Genomic DNA, 17,156 nt, shown 5'->3' on the forward strand with positions numbered 1-17,156 from the left:
AGGTCCGGCAGGGCTTAACCACTCTTGCGGACAAAATGGACTCCATGAACTCTCGTATGGACAACATAGTGCACAAGCTGGACCAGCATGGCGAACGTATTACTGAAACGGAGCGCAGAATCTCCGATACCGAGGATGTCACGACACAACTCCAAAGCACTGTCAACCAAATGGACAAACTCCTAAAAATAATAGTAGCTAAAAACGAGGAGATAGAGGCGAGGATACGCAGGAATAACGTTCGCGTGCTGGGAATACCGGAAAGCACCAACACCGATAAAATGGAGACTTTTATAGAGAAACTTCTGTTGGACGCCGTTGGGGCCGAGACACTATCTCCACAGTTCATAGTGGAACGGGCACACAGGGCGCTAGGTCCCCAACCCACTCCAGGAGGTGCACCACGTCCCATCATAGCCCGGCTTTTAAATTATAGTGACCGGGATACTACTCTTCGCATCGCTCGGGAGAAGAAAAAGCTACACTATGAAGGCATACCATTCACAATTTATCCGGATTTCACTGCCACTGTTCAGGAGGATAGACGTCGCAGAAATTGCGCTAAGCCAAAATCGAATACGCGCTGTTATATCCCGCATGACTACGGATTACCTATCAAGGAAAACAGTTGCTATTCACTAAGCCTCAGCAAGCTGAAGAGTTCATGAAGCGCCTCAAAAAGCCTAAAGAAACTGCGCCTAATCCAGATGGCCTGGACGAGACAGACTAATCTCGTTATGAACGTTCGATAAGACGACCTGCTGTCTCTGTTTTGGCCATGATGCTCCTCGGAGGGGTGAGGGGGGGCAATTTGTGTGTATTGGATAATCACGATATACGGGGTTTATGATATGACAATATGGTTTATTCACCCTATGACAACTGCCCACGAGCTAGTAAACGCCGGACACCCCACTAACTTCGAAAGAGGCAGATATCCCCAGCTACGATCGACCAGCCACGCCCTCGCCGCCGTTCCACGCATTCGAAGAGCCACCATGAGAGGAAGATCCTTCTCCTACCTGGCAGCAAAGACTTGGAACTCCCTCCCCATCCACCGCCGCCTGACCCAAGACCACCTCTCCTTCAGGAAGCAACTCAAGACCTGGCTATTCGAGCTGTAGCGATCCCCCCTCCCCCTAGCGCCTTGAGACCCTCCGGGTGAGTAGCGTGCTCTACAAATATCTTGATTGATTGATTGATTGATTGATCTCGTTGCCTCAGGGTTGGAGGGGCCAGGGTGGGTCACCTAGAGGTGACCCCCGCAAGGGCGAACCCCTGGTACAATTCAAAGTAATGTCTAGTTTGTTTGAATGGTTTCCGTTTGCATTAGCAATGTTTGTGATGCGAGTAAGGGGGGGAGGGACAGATTTCTCTGGCATGATTGGGATGACACTGGGTGGGGGTGGGGTGGGGAGTTGGATGGTATATTCAATGTTCATGTTATATATCAACAGCATTGGCAGACGCAACAGCACATGCATGTATCGTATATGACCGACATATGCCGAGGGAATGATGGCCACACACTCCACACACACAACCGGAGATAAGCTACACGATTTGCGACTAAGGTTTCTTTCCTGGAACGTTAGGAGGCTGGGTGACCCGCGAAAGCGCAGACACATCATTTCGTATTTGGATCGTCACCACATTCAGGTGGCTATGCTGCAGGAGACTCACATGGGCCCTCAGATGTCCCCACTATTTGCCAGCAAATGGGCTGATCACAGATTTTTCGCTACATACTCTACATATGTGAGAGGCACAGCTATCCTTATAAAAAAGCACACACCATTCACGCTTGATGGCGCACACACGGACCCACAGGGGAGATATGTTTTGGTATGGGGGCACTTTGGAACGACAACAATAACCATGGTATGCTGCTACGGCCCCAATACAGACACCCTTGAATTCTTCACAGTTTTATGGGGGTTGATAATGGAGATAGGCTCCACGCAGCTGATCTGGGGAGGGGATTTTAATGTAGCTCTTAACCCGTTATTGGATAGGTCGAACACGGCTCCACATCATTATACCAAAGCACAGACTGCCCTACGTGAGATTCTTCAGGAAGGCAACCTGGTGGATGCATGGCATCTCCGACACCCGGAGACTTGTGACGGAATGCATAGGAACACCCACACAGGTACATGGGCACGTTTAGACTATTACCTATTGATGAGAGAACTCGGCCCCACTATCACTGCTGTTACTCATTTGGCTAAAACATTCTCCGATCATTCACCTGTTAAGCTTGAGCTCACCGTGCCCGGATACAATGCACCCCGACGGAGCTGGAAGCTACAACCTACAGCCCTGTAAGACGCAGTCTTTCGTGCGGAGCTGTGTGAGGAGATACGAGACTTTTTCCAAAGAAATAGAAACTCTGTTGATTCCATAGAAATTCTGTGGGAGGCCTTTAAGGTCACTATTCAAGGTTTCTGTATCTCAAAGAGTTTTGGGGTTCTTAAGGATTTGCGGGGAACGTTGCATAACTTGGAAGGTGAGCTGAAAGCTCTAGAACGCGAGCTGGCTAGGGGGGCTGGCGCACACGCGCAGCTGGCCTTCCGGGAGAAGCTAGCCGAATATGCGGATATTGCAGCTCGAGAATCCAACTTCAAGGGGAAGTATTAGAAGGCGAGGAGATACGGGGAGGGGGAGCGTCCTGGGAAGGCGTTAGCTGTCATGATAAGAAGGCCCAGAGGTACACAGAACGTCCTGGAAATACATGGACCTGACGGGGAGGCGTACACAGACACTGCTAACATATTATCTTGCTTTACAGCACACTACTCCCCTCTATACACCTCACAACGCCAGGGCGAAATGGAACTTGACAGCTTTTTGGGTGATGTGGCACTGGGGTGGTTTGAGGACCATCACAGGGACTTTCTCAGTGCTCCCTTTGAACTCGACGAAATTCGAGAGTCCATAATGCAGCAAAAATCTAGTAAGGCCCCGGGGCTTGATGGTCTCCCGGCCGAGTTTTATAAGACATACATTGATATCATGGCCCCAGTGTTGAAGGACGTATACGCTGAATCCCTGGAAGGTGGAAGACTTCCCCCGTCCATGAAGGAGGCTTTGATAACATCCCTGCTTAAGCCTGGAAAGGTCCTTACCTCATGTGATTCCTATAGGCCCCTATCCCTGTTGAATTGTGATACGAAGATACTGGCGAAGGCCATTGCCAATAGATGAATTCTATTAATCGACAAACTAGTATTGCCCGATCAATCAGGCTTATATCCGGGCGTGCCACCACGCATAATCTTCGTACATTATTTTCTGTCCTCCAGAATATAGCGCCGGAATTACCCATGGCAGCGGTCTTCTTAGATGCCACGAAGGCATTTGATTCCATGGAGTGGGATTATCTCATTGCTATACTGTGCCGTATGGGCTTTCCGGCAATCTTTGTTTACTGGATACACCTGTTATACACTTGCCCCACAGCCCGAGTTCTTATAAATGGACATATGTCTGCTGAAATCCCCATTTCACAAGGCACTAGACAGGGGTGCCCCCTATCTCCCCTGCTATTCGCCCTTGCGATAGAACCCTTGGCCTGTAAACTGCGGAAGCATCATCAAGATCGTGTGCTACGTTGTAACCTATGACAAATCTTAATATCGCTTTATGCAGATGATATAACATTATATGTCAGGGACCCGCAAAACAACCTTAATCCCCTACTACGGGAATTTATTGTGTATGGGCACCTTTCTGGAGTCCACATTAATTGGGCAAAGTCGCAGATTTTTCCCCTTACGCCTGCTGTGACAAAATTCACACCTGATTTTCCTTTGGAATGGTGCGATGCTGATCTTCGTTACTTAGGGATCCAAATTGGAGCTACCCGAGACGAGATTCTCCGACTTAACTATGGCACGGCCATGGAACGACTCGCATGCAATATCACTCGGTGGATAGCTTTGCCTTTATCAATGGCGGGTCGTGCACCCCTGATAAAAATTGTGATACTCCCGCAATTCTTATTTTTGAATATTCCTTACCATCCCGGGCGACATTTCTTCACCTCCTTAAGAACAGAGTTGCTGAGATTATTTTGGGGAGGTAAGCAACCCCGCTTGCAATGGACAGTACTCATGAGGCCATACGCGCAAGGTGGGTTCGATACACCGGATTATGAACTCTATTTTGAATGTGCGCAAGTCCTCCACAGCAGGATTGCTCAGACCTCGTTGGAGGCCCACCCCCTTTCTCAACCCGTCTGCAAAGGGGCCTCCTGGCGCACCTCTGGTTGGGGGATGACGTCCGCTTGGCTGCTGAGGGTCATTCAGGGCCAAGAACAAATATTGTAGCCACAAGTGCCCCGCAGTGGGGTTTCTCAGACCTCATCGATGTCCCACCCCTTTCTCAACCACTTTGCAAAGGGGCCTCCTGGTGCAACACTGGGCAGGGCATGAAGTCCCCTTTGCTGCTGAGGGTTATTGGAGCCAAGAACCCCTATTGTTGCCACGAGAAAGGTCCTGTCAGGAGCTTGACTAATGTGGCAACCATTATGCAGGGTCCCAAGGGAGGAATGTGGGGTTCCAGGCTTAGAGTTTTTACCAAACATCCAGTGATTAATCATTGGATAACCATATAGGGTCCTGGACAGAGCCCACTACAAGATGGCCGCAGTCTTTACAGACATATTCAAAGTTCCTTGTGAGAACTCTTGAAAGACGATTAGCGTTAAGACAGCTGCACGTGCTACCCTCCACGCACTTCAATTAGAACCATAAAAAGAATCAGAGTTTTAGTGTACCGCTCCGCATATTTAGTCACTTGTGGAGTTTTGTTCGTTGTTTCAGAGTAAGACTTACCTTGACTCTCAGAGTACCGCAGTGTGCTGTTGAAGACAGCATTTATTCTTCCTGGACTTCCAGTCTACTGTGGTCCGTTCAGTGAGAGACCGGCATCTCTCTCCTACGCAACTCCCTCGGAAGCACTCTTCAGTTGGAGAGCTGCGTCTCTCCACAGCGCGACTTCCTGGGCAGCAACTTCAGTCAGAGAGCGGCGTCTCTCTTCTGTGCAACTCCCTCGGCAGTGCTCTTCAGCTGGAGAGTGGCGTCTCACCACAGCGCGACTTCCTGGGCAGCAACCTTCAGTCAGACAGCGGCGTCACTCTGTAGCGCAACCTCCTCTGCAATCTACCTTCCTCCTGAAAAAGACAATTCTCCTCAGAAAACCATCAGCTGTGAGACAGATTTCACTATCACCCTCCAGAACATCTATTATAAGACAGTAAGATCGCTAGCTTACTGGGCTTCGCCCTTGCATACCCTCCGTCTGGCAATTCCTGTTGGGGCACTTCTCCCTTCCTTTCCTTCCCTGTCTTTCCTTCCCAGCTTCCTTTTTAGGCGCTCAAATACTGGATATCTGTATATACGCAACTGCCATCACTACAAGGAGTCTATAATTACAAGTACATTCCTGTATCAAGAAAAATCCTTACAACTATAAGTTCTTTTGTGGCATACTGAACATTAAGAAATTGTCCTAGGAACTGAAAAGAATTGTTTATCTACTATTTTCTCACGGCAACACCTAGCATTATATAGAAGAGGGGCTATCACTCCTAAGGCTTGTGATAGGCAAATTACTGTTTGATTAGTTAGTAAATCTAATAGGTGTAGTTAGGGTGTTAATTGTTCCTTCTTTTCATCTCTCTGTGCATTAGGTCCTCCTCCTTCCAACAGAAGAAATTCAGAAGTGGTGGGAGACTACCCAAGAGTGACTTCAGTAGGAGTAGTCTCTTCTCTTTTCCATTCAACCTTTCCCCCTTGCTCGTAAGACCGCACTATAATCTAGTGGGCACTGCTGGCAGGAAAGCATTGGGAGATAACATCTCTTCTGCTCCTTTGGAGAATTCAGGTACTTGACAGGGCCCCACAGCAGGATTCCTCAGACCTCGATGGAGGCCCTGACCCCTTTCTCTACCATTCTTGAAAAGCGCTACTGGTTGGGGAATGTATTCTAGGGTTGAGCGCGCTAGTAAACTCTGTTCCACCAGTGACTGGCAGAGTTTTTGCCAAACTCAGCGTTCCAAGCTAGTTAGGAAATAGAATCTTTAAAAACATAGAAATCCACTGAAAAAAACACAGGTTAGAGGGACATTATAGTTAGGTTCCTATTTCACCTGTACAAAACCATTGAAATTCAGCAGTTACAGTTACCTGAGATAACTGTTACTTATGCACCCGCAATGCACTGCTTATGACCTCACATATTACATCACTCATGACATGGTCAGTGATATCACTGATGATATCACTGATGACATCACAAATGACATGACTGAGTACATCTCAAATGACATCACTGATGACATCAAATGACTTCACTGATGACATCACTGATGACATCTAAAATGACATAATTGAAGACATCACTTATGATATCATCCAATAATTGTGAGTATTTTCTAAAAGTTACTGAGTGTTAAACATATATACAAAGGTAAGTGGCTGTGGGAGTGCTTCTATGGTTAAGTGAGTGGGTGTGTAAGTAGTGTATAGAAGAGTGAGTGGGTATGTTAAATACTGTATATATGAGTGAGTGTGTGTGTGAGTTTTGTATCAGTGAGTGAGTGGGTGAGTCAATCCATGTATAAGTAAGTCAGTGGCTAAGTGAGTAGCTTTATGGGCTAGTGAGTGGGTGTGTAAGCAGCTGTAATGGTGAATGAGTGGCTGTATAGGTGGCTGAGCATGTACATAAGTGTATGTATGGATGAGTGAGAGGGTAAATGAGTGGCTGTATGGGTGCATGAATGGGAGTGTGAGTGGGTGCATGTGTGTTTGAGTGAGTGTGGGTATGTGAATGGGTATATGAGTAGCTGTATGGGTAAGTAATTGAGCGTGAGAAAGTTTGTGTGGGAAAGCATGTGCTTGTTCCAGTGAGTAATAGGTGAATGAGTACACGTGTTAGAATATGTATGAGTGAGTGGGTGTGTGAGTAACTGTAAGGGTGAATGAGTGGCTGTGTGATCTACTGTATGGGTGAGTGAGTAAGTGCGTGAGTAGTTGTATAGGTAAATGAGTCGGTGTGTGAGTGGCTGTATTGGTATATGAGTGGGTGTATAAGTGTTTACATGTCTGTTTGACTGGATGTGTAAGTGGCTGTATTAGTCAGTGAGTAGGTGCATGAGTGGCTATATATGTGAATTACTGGTTCCATAGTGGCTGTATGGGTGAGTTAATGTCTCAATGCTTCTATCAATCAGGGAGTTGGTGTATGTTTGTTTGTGTGGCTTTGTGAATGGGTATGTTAGTGGTTGTGTGGGAGTGGGCCTGGGTGTATGAGATGTTGTATGGGGTGTAAGAAGTACATGAGTGGTTTTGTCAATTAGTCATCAGTGAAGTTAACAGTGATGTCATTTGAAGTGTCATCAGTGATGCTATTTGAGAATTCATCAGTGATGTCATTTGAGATGTCATCAGAGATGTCGACTGTTATGTCACTGACCATGTCACGAGTGATGTAATATGAGAGGTTATAAGCAGTGTATTGCGAGGGCGTGAGTAACTATAGCTGCTGAATTTTACTGGTTTTGTATGGGGAAAATGTGAAGCTAATCATAACGTCCATGTAACTTTTGTTTTTTTCAGAACTTCTATTTACTAACTATAATGTCCCTGTAAGCGTTGGTGTTTTTCAGTGAATTTCTAATTTAAAAAAAAATTATATTTCCTAACTATAACGCCCCTGTAACCTTTGTTCTTTTCAATGAATTTCTACGTTTAAATTATTTTTTATTTGCTAAGTATAACATCCCTGGAACCTTTGTTTCTTTTTTTTGATAACATTTTTTTATTGATTTTACAAAAGGAATGCACCAGCCATTCCGCACCGTATTGCAATAATCGAGGATTACAATCACAATTTCTCGATGCCCAACGTACAGACATTAATAAGGCAAAAATGAGATGGAAACAGTCAAACCCCTCACAGTTAAACCCCCCCAACCATTTCCCCCAGATTCTGCGGTATTTCTTGGGGCAACCACGTGCTGCATACATAACTTTCTCCTGTGTGGCGCACCAGTCCTCCCCATTCCGCCAACACCCCACACTTGGGGGTTCAGGGCATTTCCAGGAGGCCACAATGTCTCTTTTAGCTACCACCATAGCTGTAGTAAAGAACAGTTTTTCGTTGCGTGACCCATCCAGCCCATCAGTGATGCCCAGGATTGTGTGCTTAAGGTCGTGTGGAACCCCCCACCCTAGAACCTCAGAGAGTTCTTCTTCAATGCCCTTCCAAAATCCCGCCAAGAGGGGACAGGCCCAAACCATGTGGAGAAAGTCAGCGGGGTCATATCCACACCTGGTACAGGCTGAGGACGGAGTAAGCCCTGCGCGATGAAGGCGTACAGAGGTGAGATATGCGGCATGCAGATAATAGAGTTGCACCAAGCGCAGCCTAGCGGAGGCGGTGACCGTTCTAGGGGCCATAAGGGCATCACGCCAGTCTTCTTCCTCCAAGGGGCCCACCCAGTCCTCCCATTGCGTCCGCAGTCGTTCCAAGGAAGTCGAGGTATTGTTAATCAGTGTACGGTAAATGCGGAAAATGCCACCTTTCACCAGGTCCCCAAACATAATCTGGGCTTCAGGCGGGCTATGATCTGGCAACCGTTTGCCTGTTGTGAGGTGTGAGCGTAGGGCGTGTCGTAGCTGAAGGTAGCGAAAGAATTGTGAGTGGTGCAGTGAGTACCTGGTTTGGAGATCTCCGAAGGAGCGCATATGATCCCCCACCCAAATGTCCCCCAAGCTGCGTGATGCCTATGAGGTCCCAAGCTTCGAAGCCCGGTCACTTCCCTGAGCCAGGTCCCGTGCCACAAAGGTGTACATTGGGTCAGTGTGTGTGTCCAGTTGGTGTGTCGCAATGCTGCCCGCCAGGCCAGTAACACCGAGCACGTCACCTCCGGAAGAAGGGAAGGAATCGGGGTCCCATATAGAAAGGATTGGATTCTGGCGAGGCGCAGTTCCCCTAGTTCAAGCCTATAGGCCGGATGAGACCACCCCCGTTGAACCAGTGATGTATGGAAAGAAATTGCGTGTTTAAATAGTACAGGTAAAGGTGAGTCATCCCCAAACCCCCGTCGAACGAGGGGATCCTGCAAGCACTGAGCGCTAGCCTGTACCTACCCTTTCCCCATAAGAACTTGCTGACTAAGCCGTCAAGTTCACGGAACCAGACCCTGGGAAAGCACATGTGGGTTTTCTGAAGCATATAAAGGAAGCGGGGGAGCACCATCATCTTAAAAAGGGCTACCCTCCACACGGGGTTGAGAGGCAGCGCCTGCCACCGCTGGAGGCCCTTTTGGCCCGCTTCACCAGTGGAGTGACATTGAGGGCCCAGCTGAGCTCAGGCAGCAAGGTCACTCAGATCCCCAGGTATTTGAATGATTGACGACGTTGAGGTATTTCGGACTGCCAATCAAAGCATTCCCGGGAGAGGTGAAGGGGAACCAGGACCGATTTGAGGCCTGTTGAAAGGACTGCAATATATGAAGACAATGGGGGCCGGACCGGGCAGGATCTGCCAGGTAGACGAGGATATCGTCCGCGTAGAGGGCGATTTTATCCTGTTCAGCGCTGGGCCATTCCCATCCCTGCACCCGACTGCAAGACCGCATCTAGGACGCCAAGGGTTCCATCACTAAGGCAAAATGCAGGGGAGAAAGGGGACAGCCCTGCCTCGTCCCTCTACAGACCGAGAAGGGCTCCGACTGGACTCTGTTTACTAGAACACGAGCCCACGGGAGGGCGTACAGAACCTTGACTATGGCCCGAAAGCGGGGACCAAGTCCCATCATGTTGAGAACATCATGATGGAAGCCCCAGTCCACTGAGTAGAAGGCCTTCTCAAAGACTACCATTAGAAGCGCTAGGTATGGGGTGAGGAGGTGGCGATGGGCTAAGACGGAGTGCAGTCTGTGGGCGCCACGAGAGGGCATAAACCCACATTGGTCGGGGTGGACCAACGTAGACAGATGGGGTTTGAGGCGCTGGGCAAGGAGGGTGGCGAACAGTTTGACCTCAGTGTTGATGAGGGAAATGGGGCGGTAATCCGCGCACTGTGGTGAGGGGGGCTGGGATTTCGGAAGGACCACAATGGTGGCTATGTCCGTTTCCTGAGGGAAGGAGCCCTTCTCCACAGCTTCGCGAAACAGTGTGTCCAGGTGGGGGATGAGAACATCCCGGTATTGGGCATAGTATTCTTGAGGAAGGCCATCTGGGACCGGTGTCTTGTCAGATGAAACAAGAGCGATTGCATCTCCAATTTCCTCACGGGAAATGGGGCGATCCAGATCGGCTTGTGCGGCGGCATCTACACGTGGAAGGCGGCCACCCTCCACGTCCATTAGGTCCGTAAGGGACCGGGTTGGGGCTTGGGCCTCGTATAGCTTGCGGTAGTAGGCGGCAAAGGCTTGCGCCATTTCCATTGGGGCACGGCACAGTGACCTGTCTGGTGCCGCTATTTCTGGGATTATACGGTTCGCCCTTGGGTACGTAGCCAGGCGGTGAAGGAGCGAGACATTCTTGTCGCCCCATCCATACACCCTGGCCACGGAGAGGAGCGCCAGAGGAGTTTGGCCCGTCCAGCGACAGCTGCTTGATCTCCGACCGGAGCCGGGTCAGAAGTCTTATGTCGGAAGCATCTGGGGATCGGGCCGAGGCACGTTAGAGGCGCAGGGCCTGCGCCTCCCGCAAGGTAATCTGTTCCAGTTGGGCTTGTCGCTGGAACTTGAGTTGACCCTTGACGACCCCCCAATTGTGGCCTCGTTAGAGAGAAAGTACTGTGTTAGCTCCTGCTTCACCACCTTCCTGAAACCCTTGTCTTGAAGAAACCAGGCATGGAACCTCCAAGTTTGCCGGGCAGAGGCGGGGGGGGACCTGTGCGGATCATCACTGGCGAGTGGTCAGAGATACCTCTCGGGAGAAGCAAGACGTCCAGAATTAAAAGACAGTCCGTTGAAGGAACGAAGATGGCGTCAATGCGTGCCTGTGTGTGGTGTGCCGCTGAGGTGTGTGTGAATTGTTTAGAGTGAGGGTGCCATAATCGCCAGGCATCGCATAAACCCAGTGATGCGGACCAAGACCTCAGCTGCTTGGCCTGTGCAATTCTACCAGGGGATGGAGGGCCTGTTGTGTCAAGGTCGGGTGATGAGACCGTGTTAAAGTCGCCCCCAAGGAATGTGGGACCAGGTGGTAAAGACGCCAGGAGGTCAACAGACTTAGCTGGGATCGTCGTCAGCATCGAAGAGGGAGAATAAAGGGACACCAGGTTAAGCGGGTTGCCATTTAGTGTGCCACTGAGGGCCACGAAAGTGCCCTGGGCATCAAGAGTTGTTTGGACAGTCACCAGAGGAAGGGAGCGTCTCACCAGGATCGCCACCCCTCGGGAACCCCTTATCCCGAGTACCACACTCTGTCATAGCCGTACCGCGTTAAGAAGGGGCAGCGATTACCCAGCAGGTGGGTTTCTTGTAAGAGTAAGATGTCCGCCCCTAAGCGCTGCGCGTATCTGAGGACAGCCAAGCATTTAAAGCGGTCCAGGAGGCCATTAACGTTCCAGGACATGATGCGCAGGGGTGCGTTTATCAATGGTGTGTCAGACATGGTGCTGGGGTTGGCAGTGGGACTACAAGTCTGAAAGGGGAGGCCCAGCCTGTCTGTCCTATCGGGTGTACATCAGGGTGCTTCATGAATGCTGGTGTGGTAGATCTAAAAAACCCAAAACACAAAAACAGGTCCATCGGAGCATCCGAAGGGAGATATGCATGGCTTACGGGGATCAAATCAGGGTGCCATATGAAACCTGGTGTAGCGAAACAAAAAAAGGGGAAAAAAACAAAAATACAACTGAAACACGGGACAACGGTCCCACCCCTCCAACCCCTCTCCCACCCCCCACCCTACACTTCAGGAATGGAAGCATCTGTCGCCCTAACAATAAACCAGTGAGTAAACAACCAAACTAAAACATTTGGGAATGGGAAAGCGTGGAGGACCCCTCCTCGTGTCCGGATGTGTGTATACGAGTCCATCGGAACTTCTGATTTTTAAGTGAAATCCTGCAGTTTTTTTTCCTAACTGTAACCTGTAAGTGTTGAGAGTGAGTGTGTGACTGAGTGCATTAGTGTCTTAGTGGGTGTATGAGTGAGTATGTGACTGTTTCAATTTGTGTGTGAATAGGTGTTTCTATATTTGTTTGGGTGTGGCTGCATAAATGTGAATGGGTGTTTTACTGGGTGTGTAAGTCTGAGTGGGTCTGTGAGTGGATGTATAAGTCTCAAAGTAGGTCTGTGAGTGGGTCCATGAGTTTCTTACTTGGTCTGTGTGTGGGTGCATCAGTGTTGGAGTAGGTCTGTAAATGGGTGTGTAACTGTGTGACTGGGAGTGTGAGTGGGTCTGTGAGTCTCTGCTTGGGCCTGTGAGTGGGTGTATGAGTGTATGAATGGGTTTCTGGTTGGGTGCATGAAAGTCTGAGTGGGTCTGTAACTGTCTAAATGAGTCTCTATTTTTTTCTGTGAGAGGGTGCATGAGTGTCTGGGTGGGCCTGTGAGTGGGTACATAAGTCTCTTCTTGCATCCTGGAAAGTGTGCATTAGCCTCTGAACGGATGGATGAATGAGTACATAAGTGCGAGTGGGTTTGTGAAGAGACGTTTTGGAATCCTTCTCAACATCTTTGCAAAAGACAATTGATTGTAAGCTGTATATAGTGATAAAGTAGTTAAATGTATTGTTTTTTTTAAATTGGAGCCGCACATCCATCGCTACCTGCCGGGCAGGGAACACCACTCCCACATAGTTTCGGTAGTAGTAATACACATTCATCAACACTTTTATGGTTTACTTTTAGGTTAGAGGTTTATTAACATAGTACAGATATTAGTGTAGTAAGAAATCAAAAAAATGTTTATGGTTGTTTTAATATGTTTTTGCAAGTTGCAACGCCCTTGCGCACTTTCGTGGCACATATTTCCGTAGTCGTGTAAGGTGCGTGACTCCCACATAGTTGCGGTGGTAATAATAAACATATATCCACACTTTTATGGTTTATTTTAGGTTAGAGGTTTAGTAATCCAGCAAAGATAGTAGTGTAGTAAGAAATCAAAAACGTTTTATGGTCATTTTAATTGGTTTTAGTGAGTTGCAACGCCCTCATGCATCGTTGCGGCACATATTTCTAGTGTTGGAGAGCAACACTACTCGAAACCATCAATGGACACACTTGTTCATTTTTTTTAGTTAAAGCACAGCTTTTCTTTTTTTCTGTACCTGTTTTTCTGTTTTTGGGGGGTTAAAACACCAAAGAAAATTCAAAATATTTACAAAAACACCCAAAACATTATAAAATTGTTTTAAAAAGTTGGTTCTTGTTAGAACCACTTTTTCCAATTCAATAAAAAAAATGTACATAGCCCTTAGGTAACTACACTGCTTGGTTAGAAACTTCGGATACATATGACACTATACAATACATCTATTTTTTTTTTTTTTTTTTTTTATTTTTTATTGTTTTCGTACCAACAACTCAGTACAGTTCCCAACAGCCCTCTCCCTCAAAAGGAGACTTTTACATACAGCATTGCCCCCGAGTATGCAGGAGAAAAGTCACCCTTCCCGCGTGGAGCCACCCTCCCTCTCCCTCCCGCAACCCATGTCAGTGTGCCCCCCTCTGCCTACCCCCCTCCTGACGCGCCCCCCTCATTACTATGAATCGTGTACGGGTGCTCAACCTTCCCTAGGCAACTCGGGCTACTATACAATACATCTATAGATTACTTTGTACAAAAATATGGATCCTTGGACAAGCGCATTGAATGTAATACACATTCTTACTATACCGTAGATCCTCTTTTCTATATAGTATAAATTCCCAAGTCGGTTTCGTTAAATTTAACATTGGATATGTCTATGAATTTAACTTGGGACACATATTCGTATTGTAATATTGTTAATATTAGCACGGTATTCAGGTTTAGCATCAAACCACTTAATATGCCGTTCTTCAGATTTATATCTAAACTATTGACATCACATATTTTTGTGTTTATATCAGACTTCTTTTAGAACCGAATGTTTTCCAAGATGGCTGCCTCGCGTTACGCTTGGCTCCCATAAAAAGGTTCCAAGTTGGAATTGCACTTGCTTTTTAGCTGCAATCGCTAAATCAAATAATATGGCGGCATCGCGCTAAGCTTGGCTCCTTTGATAGGTTCCAAGAACAAACTTCAAAATTCCTGGGGTTGCCATTGTCTAACTTAATAACTCGGGCTTTATAATCGCGCAACTTCAGGTTTACCAATAGGCTCTCTTAACTTAAACGGCCTTAGGTCTACACTATTTGGACTTTCCAATATTGCGGCCCAATTTTGCATCCACACTCCTTTTGGTTTATAGGATGTGTTTCTGGGTGGAGTCTCGTACTATCGTGGCTTACTGCCGATTAAATCAGTGGCATAAGTATGGTATAGTTGTGTATAATATGTCTTGGAAAATAACCACATTATGGATTAGCATGATTCTATACATCGCTCATCCTTTCTCCTTGATTTGGATGGCGTGTTCTCAGGCGGATTTTATTGGTTTCACACTCGCGCAAACTCACGTGACCTCTGGTTAATAATAGACATTTATTACGCATTGGTGTTTGGTTTGCATTATTCTGACGAACTCACGCAATCCGGGATTATTATTAGGCATCTCCAACGTAATAGCCTTTGGTTTGTACTATGTGGACTTTCCAATATGGCGGGTCGATTGTGCACCCATCCTCCTTTTACTTTATAGGAAGTGTTCCTAGGTGTAGTCTTGCACTGTTGTGGATCACAGCCGCCAAAAGTAGCGGTAGAATTATGGTGTGGACGTGCAGAATGTGGCTTGCATATTATTGTTTAACTGTAGTGTTTTACTCATTGCTCTTCTCTTCTCTTTGACATGGATGGCCTGATCTAAGACGGCCTTCCATTTATATTGTGCTGACTGGGCCTCCAACACTTTCCAAAATGGCGGCGCAGTTTTACATCCAATCTGCCTCATTTAGGGGCCTAATTGAACCCAGGTATTACATAGGAGAACTATTTAAGGCTGATCTTCACACTAGTCTCATTATCACATGGACAAAGACCTGGAAGGACTACTCTTGAAACTGGGAAGCTAGAAGTAAGTACTAATAGGGAACTCTCTTTGCTCTAGTTAGAATACACTACCAAGTTTAAATTTAATCTAAATAGTTGGGAATAGTATAGTAACTGTTAATAGGGAACTCTTTGTGCTTGACTATAAATGTGTAACCAAACTTAAACTAAACTTGAAGCCTGCATTGGTCTTTTTAATTTTGGAACTATGTGCTGATAAATTCAACCTGGAATTTTGATAGCCTTTAATGGATTACATTCTTAAAGGGCATGAGCATTTTTTTGAATTGTGTGTGGTATAGTTCTAAAATAATGATTATCTCCCAAACTTTTCTTTGATAGATATTGTGTCTACCCCTATTTGGGAAATATCATACTGAGAATCTCGCATAAGGATACTCAAAACGGTATGCTCTATTTTAATAATAAGATTAAACATTGGGTCCATGGATCTTATTAAGAATATTACAATAGAATAGGTAACATGTCTTGCTTTGCCTTGATATTTAAAATTGACCAAGTGAATAATGGATAGAGTCTCTCTGTGTTTTTCTTATATATAAGGAAAGAGGCTCAATTAAACAAGTTCTAAAAAATGTGACACTATATTACCATTCATTGTATCTTTAGATCAAAAACCAATGTGGTCCATATAAGAAAGAACGCATGCTGCTCTTACACCTGTGGGAATATCTAAAGAAGAGTGCGTTGAAATAAGTATTTTGGTAAGAAAAATTCCCCATTCCACTCATGCAATATAAGAAATTACATGTAGATACCCTCTTAACTGGACCAGATAGCATCTCCAGATAACCATGGATAGGAAAACCCTCAACCTTTGATTCGCATTTGTCAACAAGAACTCTCTCAGTTCAAGGAATATACTCTGTATACTCAGCAGGTTCTAAAGAATTTGTTTATGCTTTATGGCTTATGCTTTGTAAACCATATGTATTGATGTACATTGTAATATAGGCTTTTTATTTGTAAATAGGATTGTAAATACGGCATATTTTACTCATTGTCTATATGTATGTTTATGATTATTTGTAGCCCTGAAGAAGTCCGTAAGGACGAAACGCGTTGGCTACGCAAATTTTAAGAAGAATATTGAATAAGGAACCTGCTGATTGGACTCACTTCTGTTGGAATTCACTTATTGTATTATATATAATTTCTATGGTGTGCTGGATCACATTTTCTACATGTTAAATGTACGTTGGTATGATTATGAGCGTTTTTTGGTTTATTAGTGTGTTAGTGACTGTTTAAATAAGTATGTGGTTGTATAAGTTACTTAATATATGAATGAATGAATGTACAAGAGGCTGCATGACTGAGTGAGTAGAATTGTAATAATTGTATAAGTGAATGACTGGATGTGCAAATGACTATGTATGTTACTGGATACCTGTGTGAGTAGATTATGAGTGAGTATGTCACTGCTTATATGATTGAATGAGAGTGTGGAAGACTAACTGTATCGGTGAGTGACTGCGTGCATAATTGATTGTATGAGTGAGTGAATAGGTGTGTGTGTGTGGTTGCATGAGTGAACAAGTGGTGTGTAAATGGCTGTATGGGGAACTGTGTGGGTGTGTGAGTGCTTGTATCAATGAGTGAGAGGGTGCATAACTGCCTGTATTAGTGAGTGTATGGGTGTTAAATGGGTATATCAGGGAATTCATGGGTGTATAAATGCTTGTGTGAATCAGTTAGTGGGTGTGTAAGTTAATGTATCAGTGAGTGAGAGATTGCATAAGTACCTGTGTAAGTAACTGAGAGGATGAATGTATTGCTGTAGGGATGGATGAGTGTGTGTGTGTTAGTGTGTGTATGGGTGCGGGAATGTGGGTATAACTGGCTGTATGGGTAAGTGAGTGAGTATATAACTGGCTATATGTGTAAGTGAGAATGTGCTTGAGTGCCTGTATGGGAGAGTTTATGTGTGAATAAGTGTGTGTGTGTATGAGTGGTTGTATGGGGTATGACAGG

The sequence above is a fragment of the Triturus cristatus genome, chromosome 6, assembly GCF_964204655.1.
Source record: "Triturus cristatus chromosome 6, aTriCri1.1, whole genome shotgun sequence".
Taxonomy (NCBI): Eukaryota; Metazoa; Chordata; class Amphibia; order Caudata; family Salamandridae; genus Triturus; species Triturus cristatus.